We start from the raw sequence: 10,683 nt of genomic DNA on the forward strand, positions 1-10,683 counted from the left end.
CTACTCTGCAGTCTTCATGGGAGCCTGGGTACCTTTGGGAGCCGGAGCCTGAGCTGGAGGTGGAGCTGCAGCTGCAGCCACGGCCGGGGGCCTTGGTTTGAACCTTGGCCTTGGATTTTGGCCGTCAGAGCCCAAGACCCTTGGCGATGCAGGCACAAGCACGGTTCCCAAGCATGGGGTGGGCGATGTAGGCAAGTCGACTGAGCTTGCGGCTGCCGCCCTTTGGGATCTTGGGCTTGACCTCGTCGGGCTTTACGAGGGCCTTGAAGCCTCAGCCAGTGCACTCACGGCCTTGGTGTTGGTGGTCTGCGTCTTCTTCAGGCCCTTCTTGTTGTGCTTTCTGGCAAAGCGCATGTTCCTCAGGAACTTGGAGCCCACCCCTTCAGAGATTCGTATCTTTGTGATCAGGGTTTCTTAATGCTGCTTCTGTGCCATTCTCGGGACTGGTTGTACTTGGTGTGGTTCTTGGACTTGGCCATGTCTGCACTGAAGCGCGCGGCTGCTGCCGAAGCCCCTGGGACTGGAAGAGAGTCGTCAATCATCTTTACAGGTATCTTTTCCTTTGTTCCTCTCAGGAACGCTGTGAGATATTTTATTGTCCCCATTTCCGAGTTGCTTAAACCGAGCCTCGGATGGGTGGTATCACCTGCCCAAGGAACCACAACTTGTAGGTGGCAGAGCCAAGATTTAAACCCAGGTCTCATCTGAGGGCTGGGCCCTCTCGGCAGCATAAGGGATCATTACCTTCCCTGCTGTTGTCCCAGCGCCTGCCACAGAGTAGGCACTCAATAAATATTTGTTGAGAATGAATGAGTAGATTCCTCCACCTTTGAGTCCCTCTCCTCCTTCTCCAAAAGAAAAAGGAAGAGATGGTATTGAAAGAAATAAAAAAGAATGACAACAAGGAACTAACATTGTTTGACTACTGACCACGTGCCAACGCTCCCTCCGCCCTGTGGAGATTTCTGCCTCCATTTTGCAGATGAGGAAACTGAGACACTGGGAGGTCAAGCGACTCTCTTGAGGTCACACAGCAAGGACTACAAGAGCAGGATTCACACCCATCCTCCGGAGCTTGTGACTCTCTCCTCTCTCTGCTTTTCCAGGAGCGTGTGGCTTGCAGGTGTAGCTCTTAAAAGAGGCCCCTAGACGTGGACCAGATGGGACATATAAAGAGTTCAGCAAGATTAAATATTTAGTGACAGGTTGATGACAAAGGCCCACAGGGGGCTGAGGGAGGAAGCACTGGCAGGAAACCATCCAGGTGGACGCTGTGCACACTGGGCCCTGGGCCCGCACACATTTATGAGGGTCTGTTTTTGGACTTGTATCTTTGGGTGTCCTAGTGTGGGAGGAGAAAACAGGAATGGGGAGATGGCATGATAACACGGAGCAACTCCCCATTAACTGAAATGTGACAGCACCGGAGGCTGTGCAATGCCCTCACTTAATTAGCAGGTGGCATCACCAAGGTGCATTCATCTCTGCTGGGTTTACATAGCGTTTCAACACCAGCCTTCTCCCCTGGGTGGGGCTCCTACCCTCCCCGAAGACAAAGAATGCAGAAGTAGACAGACGAGTTCAAAGACCCTGGGGGTATGGGGCTGCCTCTCAGAGCTCCAATTTTGTGTTTTCATAGTAATAATATCAGGAATTATAAGAAATGTAGGTATTCCATGAGAAACAAGTGTGAAAAGGCAGTCACCAAAATAGTGGCTATTACTAAGGGGCAGGATTAGGGGAGATTTTAATTTTTATCTCTCTCTCGGGTTTTAATTTTGCGATGGTCACTGTTACTTGTGTCATTAAAAAGAAAAATAGTGCCTTGTTGATCAATCATCACAACCTGCATTTCCATCAGGTTTTATACTTTGCCAGGTGCCTTCAATGCATGCGTGGCTCTCAAGCCTGGCTGCAGGTCTGAATCACCTAGAGGGCTTCTAAAACATCCTGATGCTTGGTCCCCAAGATAGAGGTTCTGATTTAATTGGTCAGGGATGGGGCCTGGGCATCTGTATTTTTAAATTAATGTTTTATTTTAGACTCGCTTTACATTCAAAGAAAAAATTGCAAAGGTAGTACAGAGAGGTCCCATATACTTTGCACCAATTTCCCATTAAGAACACCCTGTGTACATTATGTACTTCTGTAGGACAGAAACCTGACTTGGGTCTCAAGGGGTTCAGTCCAAGGTGTCAGCAGGGCTGCATTCCTTTCTGGAGACTCTCTGGAGAATCGGTTTCTTTGCCTTTGGGGCTTTTTGAGGCTCCCTCTGACCGTTCTTCCTTAGTTAGTCACATCTGCTTGGACCACAGATGGGGAAAGCTTCTCCACTTTTAAGGATTCATGCACCCAACTGGATAACTCAGGTTAACATCTCCATCTCTGGGTTTTTAACCTTAATCACATCTGCAAAACCCCTTTTACCATGTCAGGTAATATATTCACAGGTTCTGGGATTAGGAGGCCGACATCTTTGGAGGTCACTGTTTTATCTACCACTGGAGAAAAGGGGGACATGCCCTTCGTCGTGATTAACTTTTAGTTCTTGTCATTCGGTTTTATTTGTTTTTGTTTTTTTCCACCTGGACGCTGTGGCATCCCTCCAAGCACTCCTGGCCTATGGCACTCACCTCATCTGTCCCAATGTGGAGGTCATCACCTTGAAAGAAACTTGTACAGGTAAGCCGGCCCTCTTCCAGTGTGTGGCTGGGACCTCCCACTGCACCTTCATTGGAGCCTCTTCTGTAAATCAGGTGAGCTCTTCAGACCTTATTCTGACAGGCCTGCTTCTATATACAGAGGAAGCTGGACAATGGAATTCTGTTCTAGAACCTTCCATTCAGAGTCCTCATGTAGCTCAGCCTGCTTCCAACTGCTGGAATATATTTATCTGATGGAATGGCACTAACTTTTTTTGGTATTCATATTATCTTTCAAGGCCAGCCTGATATGAAGAAAGGAACCTCCGTTTAGCTCCAAATTATTTCATATCTGAGCTTCAGTTTTCTCATCTGTACAATAAGGATAACAGTACCAGTTTGTTATTAACAGCGTTAACCAGTGCCGGGCACATTAACAGGACTTGGTAAATGATAACTGTTGGTGTTATTATTGCCCTGATGCTGACGATTTTTTGCCTGGTACCTGCTGGCGCAAGTGCTGGCTTTAGCTCCCTCTCTCCTAAAAGAAGGAGCTGAGAAATTGTAATTCATTTGCTCACCACCTGTTGATAAACTCATAGCCATTCCCCCAGCTTCCCTGCTCAAGCTTCACCCTGACTGCAGGGGGGTATTGACCCTCCTCTGTGTGGTTCAGGCGTAAATCCGGATTTGTCTAAGCCAACTGCTGGACCCACACCACAGTGACTGGGCTGAGAGTGGGCCTGTGGCCCAGTTCTGCCCAATGACACTTGAGGGGACGTCTGCGTCAGGCGGGGTAATGTTTGCTGGGTGTTGTCCTGTCTGTTCATGGTTCTGCTGCAGCCGTCATCTCAGCAGGAGGAAGCCACCTGACACAGCTGACTGTAACCATCACAGGGCAGGAAGAGAGAAGAATTTCATGGTGATGTCAAACACGGAATTAACCCACTCCGTAGACCCCCACACCATAGCTTGGACTTCCTTTTTTTTTCTTCTTAAGATTAAAAAGGATTTTTTTATGGTAAAAAACACATACATTGAGATCTACCCTCTTAACAAAATTTTAAGTGTCCGGTACAGAATTGTTAATGGATAAAGAAAACGTGGTATATACATACAATGGGATTCCTTGTTTGAAGATGAAATAAGGCGTCTTATTGCTTGAGTCTTTTTTCAGTCAACAGCAAACATTCCCGTCAATGACTTTTCTAGAGCAGCATTGCTAAAACTACACATATTCTTTTTATTAATATATGACCTTTTGGGAGGAAGGGCGTCACATACACATAACATAAAAATCCACCATTTTAACCGTATTTTTTACGTGTGCAATTTAGTGGCATTAAGTACATTCACAGCGTGTGCAACTACCTTAAACCGTTACTGAATGTGAAAAATCGGGTCCTAGAAATATCAGTGATAACAATTATAATCCTGCAGCACATATACTGTGAGTATGGATATTTCCATGACAGGGGTATCATGGGCAAGAGAAGCCACTAGAAAACAAACTAATTCTTCAAATATTCATTTCCCCAGGCAGGTTTGCTGTGACCCCCGCCCCCCCCCCCCCACACACACACAAGGGAGTTCTAAAAGAATGCTTTCCCTCAGTGCCGCAGGGACCCGCTTTGAGCCTTCGGGGCTCGGGCCCATTTCCTTTGCCATGGCTGACATTCTGAAGATGCGTCTGTACCATGTGCAAACAGCATGCTTTCTGGAAAAGCATGGTGTGTGAGACCCTCACTTTTAGAATCAAAGTGTAATTCTTAAACCGTAACAGCAGCTGGGAAACTGAGGTTAAAGGTTCCTCCCCAGTTCTCTCTGGGGGGTCGGGGGCAGGGGGTTGACAAGTCCCGTTGCTGGGTCTGACCTCACCACAGTTAGGGAACCACCTGACCCAGCTTGGTGGAGCTCAACCCATTCAAATCCCTTACTTTATAGGGGAAGCCAAGTCCCAGAGACAGGGAGGGCATGTCCAAACGAAGTGGCAAAGCCAGTGTATCTAATGAGAGAAGCTGGTGGCCTCAGTGTATGGAGGTGGAACCGGAAGCTGCAAAGGAAGGAGATTCAGCCAGTACCTGCTTAGCAGTCATGGAACGTCTGCTGTCCAGTGCCTGTGTGACTTCCCTTCCTCCTCACAGTGTCTCCAGGAAGAATGGGTTATTGCAACCCCACTTTTCAGATGGGAAAACTGAGGCTTAGTGAGGTTGGGCAGAGGACTCTCATGGCCTGTATAGTGAGTCAGGGTCTCCATCCCAAAGCCACGTTACCTCCATTCTGCTGGGCTGTCAGATATGGGTGCAGTCCGCCAATACAGGGCATCAAGCCAGGCCTGTGTTTTCCATGCCTTTCCTGGACGTGGGTACCCACTGACCATTCTTGGATGGCAGAGAGCCCCACTTCCTAAGTTCCCAAGTTCAAGGTGACTGGTGCATGGTGTTGAAGCAGCTCCCTTCTCTGCTTAACCTTCCTCAGCTCCCCATTTGTCTCCGCCTGAAACCCACACCGTGAGCAATCCACTGGACCCCTGGCTGACCTCGCCCATCACACTGCCTTTTCTTTAACTCTCTCTGCCATGTTATTCCCTCTGCCTGGAAGGCTCTTTCCCCCTTCTAACTCCTCATCCTTCCGCTCTCGGGGTAAATGCCCCTTCCTTTGAGAAGCCCTCCGTGATCATCTGGCCTCAGGACACACTGAATTTTTCCTCCAAGGTTTTCATTGCTGTGTTAAATAAATGATTTTTAAAAATTAGCATCCTGCCCACACTAGACCGTGAACTTCATGAGAGCAGGGACCTCGCTGTCTTGTTCCTGCTGTGTGTCCCAGCCTCTGCTGTACAGATTGGTAAATAGTAGGTACTTAGTACATACTCAGTGAATGAGTGAATGAAACTCTGTCCAGTGGAGCAGGAGCCTAAGGCCTGCATCGTTGGGGCGTGGGAACACGAGCTGGCAGGCCACGCTTCTGCCAGAGAGGTTTGTCATACAACCTGGACGGTGTGCCAGGACCGGTTCCTGAAAATTAAATGCAACCCTCGTTGAGCAAACAGCTGGGATGTTCCCAGACTCCTCGATTGAATTTTAAGAGCCTTCATCCCTGAGAAGAGCTTCATCACTCATCCTGTCCCCTTAGGTGTATCTCCACCCCACCCTCGTCAGGACAAAAAGGGGCTCACGTTACTGGCCTGGGTCCTAGAGAAAGGCCGGCTGCCAGGGACAGCAGGAGTGAGGGACACACCCCAAAAGCCACTCCTGGAATTAGAAGGTAGAAGGGGCCTCTGAAATCATCGTGCCAGACCCACTCACTGAACACATGAGGAAAGTGAGGCTCAAAAAGGGAAACTGAGTCATGAAACCAGTCAATAACAGTTAGGACCAGGTGCTGGGTCCCCTGACAGGCAGGCTGGGTGTTTTCCACTTTACTCGACTCTCCCTGCTCTCACCCAGAATTACGGAGAGCCGGAGAGGCCCCTTCCGTAATCCTTACCTTCTGCATCCCCATATGACTTACGTCGAGTGCCAACCTGTGTCCCAGGTGCATCCTTAACTACTCGCAATACTTTGAAGGAGGGGCTACTAGGCTCCCCATTTTACAGATGAGGAAACTGAAGTGCAAAGGGATTATGTCCTTTGCCTAAGGTCACACAGCTAGAAGTAGCAGGGCGAGGGTTGGATCCCTTGTCTGTCTGTCAGACTCCACAGTCTGTGCTCCTGTGTCCTTGTGTCCTCATTTGCAGGTGCTTGGCTTCAGTACGTGGTTCATTCCTGTTAACAATACAGGGACCTGTGAAGCCTTCACGGAGCACCATCTTTGAGGCCACAGTACCTAGGAAAGCCTGGTCTGACGCAGAAGCTCACGAAGCGACTGTGGAACTAAATGGGCTAGAAGGCGGCTTTTGATTTTTATATTCTCCAATTTAATAACAAGGGTAATTGGCTGTGACATTGTCAGTGATAGATTTGGGTTTCCTTAGAGCATTTTTCCCCCTGAGCCTGCCCAGGTGGGTACAAGGAGGAGGTGGCATTTCTCCCTCTTCTCCGCTTTGTGCTGTTTAAATGCCCAAAATATTATTTTCATCCAGTAACTGGAAAAAAATGTTCAAATATTTAGCTGTAGTCGCTGCTCTGTTTTCCGGGGACGGCAGCAAGTGGGGCTGCTGGTGGGTGTCTCCTTTGTGTTAATTAGGGAGAAGCAGCAGACGGGTCCTGTGAAACAGCGAGGCGGGCTGGCATGGCAGCTCTTCACACCCAGAGGAGTTGGCTCAACAAAGCCCATTTGGCACATTTAATCCTGCTGAAAACCTGGCACTTGGAGAGGTGACATCACTGGAATCAATTACCCCCACAATTGCCAGGAGTGGGTAGAAATAACTCCAGCAATCAATTCATAATAAGCACACCATTCACCGAGGGCTGCCTGCTTGCCCGCGTGCCAGCTGCCTGATTCACGTTAACCCATTGAAGCTTCCCAGCAGCCCTGAGAGCAGTTTATCATTATTGCCATCCTCTTTTTACAGACGAGACAAGTGAGGCGCCGAGAGCGGAAGTGTGGCAGGCTGAGTAAAGGTCCCCAAAGAGAGCAGATCCTAATCCCTGGAACCTCTCAATGGGACCTTATTTGGAAAAAGGGGTCTTTGCAGGTGTGATGAAGTGAAGGACCTTGAAATGGAGAGATTATCCTGGATGACAGGGCGGCCCTGCATGCCATCGCAAGTGTCTTTAGAAGAGAGAGACAGAGGGAGACGTCGCACACAGAGGAGAAGGCCACGTGATGATGGATACAGAGACCGGAGTGATGCAGCCACAAGCCAAGGAACGCCGGGAACCACGAGAAGCTGAGAGAGGCGGGAACAGATTTTCCTCTAGAGCCTTCCCAGGGAGCACAGCACTTGACTTTGCTCCAGTGAAACACGTTTGGACTTCTGGTCTCCCGGACTGTGAGGGAATAGGTTTCAGTTGTTTTAAACCCTTAGGTCTGTAGTCATCGTCATGGCAGCCACAGGAAACTCATCCAGGAAATGATTTGCCCACCACCACACAGCTAGGAAGTGTAAGCTTGGGCTTTAAACAGAGTCCATGTTCAATAAATGTTACCTGTTATTATATTATTACTCTGTCACCCATGGGGAGGCTGAGTTATAGCATGAAATGTCAAAGGACCATGAACTTGGTCTACTTTGTCCATTCCAACAGTTGCTGTTGGGAAGAGACAGATTGAATCACCGGGATTTGATGATTCATTTGGGGAAGAAGCTATTAACACTGGGTGGATCTGGTTCAAGAAAATGATGAAACTCTGTAGGGCGAACACCTCACTCCCACTGAGTCATTGGCAACCAGTAGAATGAACTCTACTGGCCAAGCTGGTCCTGCACATTTGAGAGGCGGTTTGCGACTGATGGAGCAAGTAGGATGGCCCAACAGTCCAAAAAGATGAAGTGGCTCCTCTGTGTCTGGCAGTATTTTCCCCACAACACATTATTTATTGTTTAGTCCTCTGTCCTCTTTGGTTCAGAGTAAACATTCAATAAAAACATATGCGTGAATACCTGCCCCACTACTCTAAGTAAAGATAGGAACTGATGGCCCATAGCTAAAGCCAGCTTGCCAAAGGTGTATGTGGCTCCTCCCCTTTCCCTTCCCTTCCTTTTCCATCAGTGAAAAATTGACGGAAACGTCAATGAAAATTGTTACGTTAGGGGGGTAGGTCATATCAGTGAACATATTAAAAATAATGAGAATACCAGGTTTCTCATGTCAGAAAAGGGAGTTATTAATATGGAAAGGGAAAAAAACTAGAATTAATCCTATGACTTAGATTGGAATTGGATCTATTAGGGTGAACTTATGGTTTTCAATATAAATAGTTGACTATAGAAACAAATACTTACAGACACAAGTGTGTGTGCGTGCACATGTGTGTAACTGTCCACCAAGAGGATCTCGGAGCAGAGGCACCCCTAAATACCATTCTTCATGGGCTCTTTGAAGAAATGGCTGGTTTTAGGACTAAGGCAGAGAAAGTACAAGAAAAGCCTGGAATATCTTGTACCGGACAGTAAGTAAGTGTTTTAAGAATGACAGTGACATGGCAAAAGGGCAAAGAAGCCAGCTAAAGGGGCTATCATAGGCCAAATCTAGGATAACTTGAGCACCCCCAAAATAATAACAGTAATGCATTATAGTCCATGGAATCAAGAGTCTGTACTGAGGGAAAGAAATAAATGGAAAGTTGGATGAGAGATGGGATGTTTACCTACTCTCAAAGGAACTCCCTATGAAATCGTAACTTAATTTCAGAGGAAAAGAGCAGATTCACATGGAGAAGTCTGGGAGACAGCACCTTACTCAAGTGATCAAACTTAACATCAATAATGGGACAAATTAAGTCATGTATCATCTGTTATGATGCAATGGGAAGGACACAGCCTCACTTCTGTGATATTTCATGATGCACGGAATCCACAATCTTCATCTAATCTAAGATGCATGACCCGAATGCACCATCTATTCGAGAGGAAACAGCAGACAAATCTAAATTGAGAGACAGTCTCCAAAGTAACTGTCCTTTCAAAAGTATCCAGATCATGAGAGTCAAAAACCAAGGAATGTTCCAGACTGAAGGAGACTCTAGACAGGACTACACTCAACAGAAGATCTTGAACCAAACCCTTTTGCTACAGGGACATTATTTGGACACATGGTGAAACTTAATGAGGTCTGAGTATTCGATAGTAAAAATATATCCGTGTTTTAATTTCCCGGATTGTGATTCCGTAGGAGAACATCCTTGTTTGAAGGAAATACACATGAAAGTATTTAGGGTGAAAGGGGCATTGTGTCAGCAATTTATGTCAAATGAAAAAAGGAAAATAAATGTGTTGTGTGGCTTACCTAGTGTTTTTTAAAAACATTTGAATTAGTTGCCAACATCTAAAATTCAGTTTTTACCCTTAAATCTAGGTTTCTGGCTTCTCTTGAGAAATCTGAAACCCTAATAACTCTGGGCAATGAGTGGCCAGGTGAATAGCCACAGTGCCGTTTCGGTGGACTGTGTGATTCCCCAGTTCTCCACAGTTCCCATCACTCTTACTGTGTGATACCCAGCTCACAGCATCCATTTCCAGCCCAATCCCTATCATGAGCTATGAGAAGGTAAGAATCTGCCCCAGAGCTGGCACTTAAAACACTTGTTGAATGGATGGGTGGGTAGACAAATGAATGGATGGATGACTTTCAAGACACTCCATTAACCCAGAACCATGACCTATCTCAGCATGTCAAACTATGGCAAGAGAATTCTTCTAAACTTGAATTTCTTGTATCGGCCATCGTCTCTGGTAGTTTGGCTGGGATGGAGCAAGTTGAGAAATCAGGGTGTCGTCTGATGCTGTAGGTTGTGATCTCTCTGTGGAATTCATGGAGGTGTCTGAAAGCGGGGTGGGGTTCTGGCACCGAGTCAGGGTGCTGGGCGGGCTGGTGATGCTTCGAGGAGATGGTATCTTAGGATGCCTGAGGTAGTGAGGCTGGGTGTGGTGGGAACAAGCCAAAGTTGATGACTTGGGCACCTATCAGTGGGAGACCTGCTTGATGGGACATGTCAGGGTTTGGGTGATGAGCAAGGAGAGATGATGGCTTGGTCTTCCCCAGACCCTCTCACTTCCTGAGTGTCCTTGGGTAATGCTCTTGCTTTGGAACAACCTCTACTCCCATCTGCCCCCGGAAAGGTTACACCGAAGATATTTAATAAGCTTTGGCCATTATTTTTCTGGCACTAGTGATTTCTCATTGCCCTTAGAATAACATCCAAACTCTATACCGCCCCCTACATAACTCAATATACTCCAGCCCTGCTCAGCTTGCTAAGCTTTACTCCATTCACTGCATTCCTTCCCATTCCCTGCCCTGGTCTCCCTGGTTGCTTGCACACACCAAGCTCTTTGCAACCTTAAGGCTTTTGCACAGGTTCCAGCCACTCTGTCTCCTACTTCTCCTTCGGGTCTCAGCTCAAATGTAGTCGCCTCTTCAAGGGTACTTAT

The 10,683-nt window shown here is 47.3% G+C and overlaps 1 pseudogene; it reads right to left on the reverse strand.

Annotated features, from left to right (window-relative positions):
• On the reverse strand, nt 1-479 carry LOC117017231 (60S ribosomal protein L29-like; annotated as a pseudogene).
• Between the last annotated feature and the right edge of the window lie 10,204 nt (nt 480-10,683).

This window comes from Rhinolophus ferrumequinum, chromosome 25, assembly GCF_004115265.2.
Source record: "Rhinolophus ferrumequinum isolate MPI-CBG mRhiFer1 chromosome 25, mRhiFer1_v1.p, whole genome shotgun sequence".
In the NCBI taxonomy this organism is placed as follows: Eukaryota; Metazoa; Chordata; class Mammalia; order Chiroptera; family Rhinolophidae; genus Rhinolophus; species Rhinolophus ferrumequinum.